The following is a 9,687-nucleotide window of genomic DNA, read 5'->3' as shown; positions in this document are numbered from 1 at the left end:
GGGAAGGTCCTCGGTTTGAGAATAGCTATGCTAATTGTTCAGAAGGTCCCTGAGGTATATATTATAGACTTTGAATTTGGTAATTTTGGTGTGTGTGTGTGTGTGTGTGTGTGTGTGTGTGTGTGTGAGAGAGAGAGAGAGAGAGAGAGAGAGAGAGAGAGAGAGAGAGAAGTGTAATTTGGGAGGGTTTTTTCACAATAAAGTTTTAATTAAAAAAAAAGCATTTGAGTCAACTTATTTATAAGCTGACCATGCAGGCCTTGAATTTCCAATCCTTTTGTTTCCATCCCCACACTTGGCTGGGATTTCAGACCTGTGTCACCAGGCCAGGTTCCCCATGCTTCCTCCACCCCTGTCTCCATATAGCACAGACAATTCCATTTCATTTCCTGGACCAGGATTGGCCTCTTGCTATGCTAATTGGCAGCAGGATCCCCAAAGAAACATAACTACATCCAAATGTTTTACAAGTAAGCCAGTCCCCTGAGAATCCAGGGACTGACCCCCCAAATGTGGAATCCTAGTGTGTTGATAATTTAGGTTAAAGGCAAGGAGAGAGCAACAGCTGCTGAGAGCTCTAGATCCCTCCTCATCTACCTGGACTCTGTTTCTGCCAAAGAGGACAATGACCTCCAATCCCTTGCCTGAGCTCTCATCAGCTCCTGTCACAGGAAGAAAGACTAAAGTGTCAACATACCCAGACAGACCTCTGCCAGTCTGGTCCCCTTTAGCATTCTGGAGAGAACCATTCCAACCTATCATCTGTTCTGTGGCCTAAAAGACTCTCTAAGACCACTGCATGTTCTTCATTTAATGTCCCTAAAGTCATTTGTTATTCATCTTCCATCCCCAAGACCCCAACCCTATGGGCGTTTCTGAACCTTGCAGGGGAAATGGGTCATTACATTGTCGTTGCCCTTTGCACTTTAATCAATTTGAGTATCATTTATACCATACTCAAAGGGAAACCTTTCCCTTCCTCCTACACACTTGAGAATGAGGTGGGATGTTCCAAGCTTAGAACATAGCTGAATAATTCACCCATCCTTTCACTAGATAAAAGATGAGATCATGTATACAATGACAATCCTAATATAGAGTGGGCATCAGGCAGATATGGGCTATAACACCATTACTTGGCAGTTAACCTCAACAAGCTTTGGTTTCCCCATCTGTGAAATGAAGATAGAAAATAATGCCTCACTGTCAGAGCTATCCTGAGAGCTAGGAACCCGAGTGTGTGGCCTGGAGCAGCCAGCCTGGCTCACAGAAGATGCTAGACAGATAGGAGGTACAAACCTTCTATTCAGTTTTCCCTCTAGTAGTTGACTGAACATCCTTTGGCAGCAAAGATACAATTGAACCCATACAGCCTTCCCCGATAGGTACTAGATGCCATATGCGATATCCACCATGGACTCTGGGCTCCAATGCAGGCTTGAACATTGTTGAGCTTTAGCTGTGTCTTAGTTTACCACTTTTGCAACATCAGGAAGTTCAGGAAGACTCAGAGAAGAGTACATTTGTGGCAGGCCCGGCCGTGAGGCATGGTGGCCGAGAGCTGCTGGGCTCTGCTTCCTAATGGTGGAGGCCGACTTCTTGAGACACTTGACCTACACAGCACAGACCTGGGCCAGGATCTCTGCACTGAGTGCCTCTGTTCACCGATTACGTATATGAGGGAAACAGCCCTGATCTGAGATCTTCCTTAAATGCTAAAAATTGGAGGTAAATTAATTAAGATATAACTTCAGTGACACCAGCCTTCCCTCACCAACAGTTCCTAAGACAGGACAGGCAGCATTAATTGTTGCAATTAATTAGGCATTAAACTGATAATGGGTACAGCTGCTAACAATTAACAGCTAATTATGTCAAGCACTTTAACCATTTCACAAAAGAAATGGAAATCGGAGAGAAGGGAGAGGAGATGAAAAGAGAGAACTCAGTTACCTTGTAAACAAATCAGAGGCAGTTAGCTGCAAATGCAGCTGGATCCGGCTGGAGAAATGACACGATAGGAGTTGCTAGGAGCCCTCTTCCCAGCAAGCCTGAGCCACGCGGAGCCACGTGAGCCTCAATCTGAGCAGAAAAGCCTGGAATTGTGATGAGAACCAACCCATGCCAAGCTCCACTGTGTGCTCAGAACTTGGCACAGGCTAGCACCCGGAAGTGTCACAGCAGATGGATGTGGGGATGGCCATAACATTACCCCCAAGTCATGGACAAAAAAATAAAAATAAAAAAATAAGAGAGGCACAGAGAGGTTAAGTGACTTGTCCGTGGGGACCAGGTACTAAAAAGTAAGCCTGGATTCAAATCCAGGTGCATGGATCTCCCCAAAGAGCACACTGCTAATTTAATAAATACTTGGTAGACCTGAAAACCCAGACAAGTGATGTTTTATTGAATCATAAACTCAACCAATTATCTTTAAGGGAAAAGAAACAGTTTAGATTAAAATGAGCATTTCCCAACCTTATAAGAAGACATCCACATGTCTGCATCAGCCCCAATTCAAAGCTACGATTCCTTTGCGCTTCTGACTGTGAGGATCTAGTCTCAGTCTATCTGGGGAAATCTGTCATCGCGTGAGGGGGGAGCTCCTATGCAGCTCCTTGGGGAGCCTCAAGGTCCATCCCCCAGTGGGTTTCTCAACAAACATCATTAGCTGGTTTTTATTCGGGGCTTTTATTTCCAGTGAGTTTTATCTTTATCATCCATATAAGAAGCAGCAGAAGGGAAATGAAAATTCAGGCCACATCAGACACACATGCCCATTCGCACACATGCATACACACAGACACACACACATACACACACACACACACACACACACACACCTCACTTAGACAATTTGATTAATTTGATTATCCCAATGTCAGGAAATAGTTGCAACAAAACGCATTGGATCTACTTGTCTTGACTTAAACTTGAGAGAGAAAAGACATGCCTGGTGTCATGCAGGATGGCAGACAAGGCTGTGGTCCCCACATTCCACATCAGCATGTCAACTTGTTAGAATACACATTCCTGGCCTCTTCTCTGGAGTTTCCAATTCAGCGATCTTTAAGCGCCCAGGATGCTCCCAGGTGATTAAGCTCCTGGTGCATGAGCAACAAAAGCCCACTCATTTTCCCCAGTCTGCTCCTTTCCCAGTTGGCCCAGTGGTTGCTAGGGTTGGCTGGTTTCATTGATTTAGAACCTTAATTTGAACTCGATCATCCAGGACCACGACTAGTTTTTTAAACAGATGCTGGGCACGAACAACAGTCCTGGTTTGCTTTCTATTGCTGTGATAAAACGCCATAGCCAACAACGCGACTTGCAGAAGAGAGAGTTGTACAGTCTCTCACGCAAGGAAGCTAAGGCGGGAAGCCAGAGGCAAGGTCTGGGGCAAAGGCCATGAAGAAGTCCCGCTTGCTGGTTGGCTCTTTGTGGACCACCCAACTTGCTTCTTATCCCACCCAGAAGCACCTACCCAGGGGTAGCACTTCCCCCACAGTCGGCTGGGTCTGCCCACAGCAACGATCATGAAAATCCCTCAGAGACATGCCCACAGCCAATCTGAGGGAGGCACTGGGTTCTCTTCTCCCTTGTGAATCTACGAGTTTGTATTAACTTGACCAAAAAAAAATGAAGCAGCACAAACGCCAATGTTTCCAGTTTCTTGCGGCCTGGTTCTGCTTCTGCCTTCGAGGTATTCAGGCACCGTTCCTTGTATATGAGGTTGGAAGAAAAGGAAGGAAGCTTGTCCCATTGGGGTGGATCCGCAGGAACTCGATTGTTCTGAGTCCGGGGTGGTTTTCAGTGTTACAGCTCTCGTGGGGGATGCATAAACCTTGGGGAGTGGGTAGGAATTTTCGGGGTGAGTATTCATCATTGGCTGGGACTGGAGTGCCAGGAATGCTTCATTTGCATGGAAAGGAATTTCAGGTGCTTGCAGGTCATGTCCTTTTAAGGAGAGAGGAAGTTTAACATGGAATTTGACCATCGGGCTACATAACTACCTCAACAGTGGTAGAAGTCGGGGTTGAAGGAATGTGCGCTGGGACACGCAGGCCCAGAACGAGGAGTGAACAATCCTTACTCCTGCCGGTCTCAAGATGAGATTTTCTGAGTTTGGACACATCTCGACTTTACTCTTGCTCCTGCCACCCCACCCCACCCCATCCCACCCCACCTTACCCCCATCACACTTGCTCCACAGTTTCTTTGTAGCTTCCTTGAAAAGAGGAGGAAGCTTCTGTCTCTCAGGAGTAATGTTCCAAACTGGAACATTACTGGGAGGGCTTCTTGGGGTAGTTGGTCTTAGCCAGACCTACAAAACAGGTACATGTGACTCACTTAACTAGTGTCCGGTTACAGGTGCCCAAAGATAGTCTGTCCAGAACACAGGATGAAGCAGGAAGCTGAAGGCTTGTGGACCATTTCATCACCACAGGGAGCCCTCATGATTGTTTATGGCTGCACTTTGGAATTCTGGGTGACAAATTCCCTGAAAACACTTGACCTAGCCACGGTGGCAAAGTTTTACGTCTTCTGTATGCAGCCTCTTAGAATTTGTGCCTTCACCTTTATTTTTTTTTCAGGGTTCTAGTCTAGGTTATCATAAAAAGAAGTTTTGATAAAACAGCAGGAATATCATGATTTTCCCCAGGTCATTTTAAAAAATTATAAGGTGCCTCCACACTGTTTTATTTCAGCTGTTAGCAGAAATAAAAATCATTATTTCTTTATGGAAGGAAACAGGGGCGTGTGAAAGACCTTTAAATGTATATTTTCACTTCTAAGAATTAGTTCTAAGGAAATAATTGGACCAGGTCTCAAAGACATTCGCTACAGTGTTATTAATAATAGAAAAGAATGTAAACAACTTAAATGCATGAATAAAAGCTACTTTGATTAAATGAACCATGGGAAACATAGTCGCTGGAATTACACAATAAAAAAGATGCTATAGATGTGAGAAAACATGCAGAGTAACAGTGGCAAATTGTAAAGTACAATTTATGAAACGGTGTATAGAAAATGATATTATATTATCTTTCTAAGACTATGTGTGGCTGTGTACATATCATCTCTAGAGGAGAAATCAACACTAAGAAAATAGACACCCAAAATTTAACACTATTTGTCTTTATATAATGACTATTTGGGAAATTTTGGGGTTCCTTTTCTCTTTCTGTTTCTTTTATTTCTCTTCCCAGCATCCAGATTTCCTGCATTAAGCACACAAAAGAGCCTCAGGGAGATTAAAGAACAAATAAAATAAGTATTCGTGAAATTATTTTAGGTGTCTTGAGTGGCCATGATAAATATTTACATGTAGGCTATCTCCATTGTTCTGAAATCTGTATCCATATAATAAGCATGGACAGATAATTGTACAATAGCAATCGATTTTTTAAACATTTGCATGAGCATGTGCAGTCAGGTCAATGTATATGTCTTTGGAACATGATACACACAATCTGGTATCTCTTATTCCCCTCCATCCCCCACTCCAACAGCAAAGGTCCCCGCCCCCCCCCCCCCCCCCCCCGCAAAAAAAATCTCCGAGCAGCCAAACACAGGCACTGTTAATGAATATTAATTGACTTAACATCTTGTGGTGATGCAACTGTGCACATTTCCCTGTCTCATTTGGTTGCTAGGAAACCATGAGAGACAGCCATGGGGCCCTGGGAGCCAGACCTCTTAAGTGCAGGCCAAGGTTAAACCACAAATCAGAAATAGTCTGCCTGATTAATTGTGTATACGAGCCACTGTGTATGTATGCAGTCCTGTCAAATAAGCAAGGAATAAATAAATACCAATAGAGACAGTTTGACAGTAGATACGCAAGTGAGTGGAGAGGAGCAGAGACTCTCAGTTACTGGACCCACTCCCCAGGGAGCTCCTGAAGCAGCCCCCCCTTTTGAGCATCTGCAAGCATCACCATGCCACCCCTGGAGATCCAGAATAGAACCACAAGATTGGTCCTGGTGGTGACACCTGGGAAGGCAGAGGAGAGCAGTGACCGTTGGGCATAATTGCCCTGAAATCGCAGGTGATGTCTCCCATCCTGCTCATGCTCAGAGAATATGTAGATAAGAAGATGGGCAAGCCTGGCCTGCACTGTTTGCCCTCTGCATCTGACCCTGGCTTCACCTTGCTTCTCCGTTTAGTCTTCTCAGCCATTCAGGGAGGAGAATTCCCATCTGTATCCATGTTAGTCTCTGCTCTGGTCACCATGGCACCAGAGAGTGAGCTAGAGCAGAGACCATGGCAAGTCAGCTCTCAAGGATAGCCTCTCTCACTCTATACACCTGACTCTGATCTCTTGCTTCTGTGGTCTCCCTTGTAGCTCTTATATGGCGCCACATTTCCTAACCATCTAAATGCTTGTCTTTGAGTCTCGTGGGCATCTGGTTACGATTCCCACAAGAATCTGGTTAGCAAGGTTGCTAAGGGGAAGGGTGCTTGGCTGAGAAATAAACAGGGTTCTCTAGTGAGTAAAAAGTATCAAACTGAGGGTGGTGGATCTCTCTCTCTCTCTCTCTCTCTCTCTCTCTCTCTCTCTCTCTCTCTCTCAGCTTTACCTGTTTCTTGCTTGAGTGCCCGAAATCAAACACAACTTCAAGGACTTCTTTCTGAAGACTGTTCTCCCTGTTGTTACGCTCTTTCTTTCATTTTTATTCCCAGTCATTTATTCACTCAACAAATGTTGACAGAGAAATGTATTTATTCCATGTCTAGAGTTTTTGTTGGGCTGTGTGTGTGTGTGTGTGTGTGTGTGTCTGTCTGTCTGTCTGTGTCTGTGTGTGATTTATCCGTTGAAGATCTCATGCATGTGTACAATATATTTTGACTATATCCCCACACCGCTTTCAACTCCCCCAGGACCTCCCAAAATTTCATTCTCCCAACTTCTTCACCTCTTCCTTTTTAAAAAGAATTTATTCTTTGAGAATTTTATACACATACATGTTTACAATGAAATGTGATCATACGCACCCCAGTTTTCCCTGTTCACCTTTCCTTGGCTCCCCTAACACCTCTCAGCCTCACATACTCTTCTCCTGACCCCCATTATCACATATTTCATCTTCTTAGGTAGAAAAGAAATTGGGGGCTGAAGGGAAAGAAATCCTAGACTCTTCCAGAAGAAAGGGAAACATTCACATCTTTCTGTCATATTCATCCTTAAAATGTTAATGTCACTCAAATTCAAAAGGAAACTTCACATTAGGTAAGTAGGCCGTCTTCCTCAGAGACAGTTTTCAGTGGTTTCTTTAGAGGAACATACTATGGTGTTGGAGCAGAAGGAAGGGAGCAGCAGAGAAGTTAACTGCAGGCCAAGAGCTGTTGTGAAAGGGAAAGAGACCAGTGTGAGAATAGAAGAGAGAAATAAGAAAGAACCGAATAGAAGTCAGAGGTCGGATACCAGGAAAAGAAAACTAGAGAGACATAAAATGGAAAACTGAGGACAGAGTGCCTGCCCCCTCTCTCCATTTCTGCTTTGCCATTTCAAGTGCAGTCTGCTTAGCAAATACCTAATGTAGTCAGCTTGTGAGAAGGAACTGGGTCTATTTCAAACTTGGGAACAAGCATGGCTGGATGAACTTGGATGGACAGCCAAGGGCCTTGAAGCTTTCACAGCCATCTCCCCCTCTGTGCCTCCAGAAGGCTGTGTGACTTGCACAGGAGCGAAAGTGAACATCTTCAGTCTTATCATTTCTGTGGCAGCAGTTGGAATGCAGAGAGAACAGATAGCATGTGCCCATAGCATAGCCTTCCCGGGCTGAGGTCTTTACAGCAGAGTCACATACACTAAAATGACTCCTCATTAAATGAAATCATAGTAGAGGCATGAAGACAGTTCCTCTTCCATCCATGTATTCACATCATCTGCACATGCATGCAGAGCCTGCTTCATGATGCACAGCCATGGGCACCAGGAAGACAGAAGTCAGGAAAGTCAGGCTGACTTACAATAGCCAAGATTTTCTTGAGCTGGAGAGAATGCATGGGAAATTTCAATACAGATGGTTAGAGCCCAGGTGGGCTCCATATTCTTAGAATGTTTTAGGGATTCGCTAAAATGAAGCTTTAGGAATTTACTAAAATGAAGCTCTTAAAGACATGCTTTTCATGCACAAGGATCTAGATGATGAAGCCTTTTGACCCAAGAAGACTCAGTCATGTGAGCAACGAACTTGGGATAATCAATTCCAAGTGACTGGACAGATTTTGCCTTCTACATCCAGCTGTCCTACACATGGCTAACAAGAGGCAATCCTGGCAACTAAAAGACACCTGAGCCATCCTCTCAGGAGATTCTTTAAGCAGTGGTCAGAGAGACATAGGAGAAATTGTTTTCTTGACATTGCCCAAATTAACTAGGTCAAGGCTCTAGTGTGTGCCAGTGAGTTCCCTGGTATGTTGGAGTCTCTGATTCTAAGAACAAATGGAACCCTAGGTCCTATGTGAGGAGACAGAGCAGTTGGGGTTTCCTTGTGTCAGAAACTCTTTGGGTTTTGAACTGGTTCCCTCTTGAATCTATCTATCTCAGGAATCTGGGCCATTTAGTGTTAACTAAGACTTAAGTCAGCAATAGGAGAAATGCCTGGAAAGAGAACTCAGACACAGAAGACTTACTGAAGTGTAATGAAGTCCCTCCAAAGGCCCCGTGGCTGTGTTTCAAAGCTCCTATGTGCTACACTGCTGAGGTGGCACTTGGGTGACATAGGCAACCCACCTTCCAAGCACACATCTATCAAGCCATGATACCAAGGCATGTCACCCAGGGCACCCAGAGCCCACTGGCCAATGTTACAGCTGCTTTGAAGTTTTAAGGGACTCTACATTTAAGGGACACTACACATATTCAGACCTTTCTGCTTCCAGTATTTATTTCAGGATTGGAAATCAACCATTGAATGGTAATGTTCAGTGCTCTGGAACGAAAACTTATTTCCTGATAGTATCATCCTCCCTATCTCCTTACCAAGCCATCTTAAGCAGGGATTATCTTGCTGTTCTCTCTTAGTATAGAAGTAAACAAGAACTATGAGGGGGATAAACATTCTGAGTAACAGTCTAGCAGTGTCCCTTAATATTAAACATATTTCCAACCCATCACTTCTATTCCTAGATATCTACTCAAGAGAAATGAAATTGTATGGCCACACAAAAATGTGCATACAGATGTTCAGAGAAGCATTAGTCATAGCAGATATAAGTAGAAGCAACTCAAGTATCCATCATCTGATGAATGGATAAACAAAATGTGGTATCTCCGTCCAGGCAAAGGATTACAATTCATCAATAAAACAGATGAAGCAGCAAAATGTGCTACAATGTGGATAAGTCTTGGAAACATGATGCTGAAGAAGTGACTCACGGAAGATAACACCAGGCGTGAATCCATTTATGTGAACTGTCTATGGCAAGGAAATGCATAAAGTAGATTAGTTCTCACCTCTGGCCGGCATCAAAGCTGGGGTGTGGGGTAGGGTAGAAGTGCTAATGGATATGTTTTCTCTTGACTGATAATAAAAATATTCTAAAATGGGCTTATGGTTATGGTTGCATAATTTTAGAACCACTGAGTTATATACTTAACAAAGGGAGCTTATGGAGTGTAAATTATATTTTGATAAAGCTAAAGGCAGAGGTGAGAGGTGGATAGAAAATAACACG

Source organism: Apodemus sylvaticus, chromosome 7 (genome assembly GCF_947179515.1).
Source record: "Apodemus sylvaticus chromosome 7, mApoSyl1.1, whole genome shotgun sequence".
NCBI lineage: Eukaryota > Metazoa > Chordata > Mammalia > Rodentia > Muridae > Apodemus > Apodemus sylvaticus.
This window is presented reverse-complemented; position numbering follows the sequence as displayed.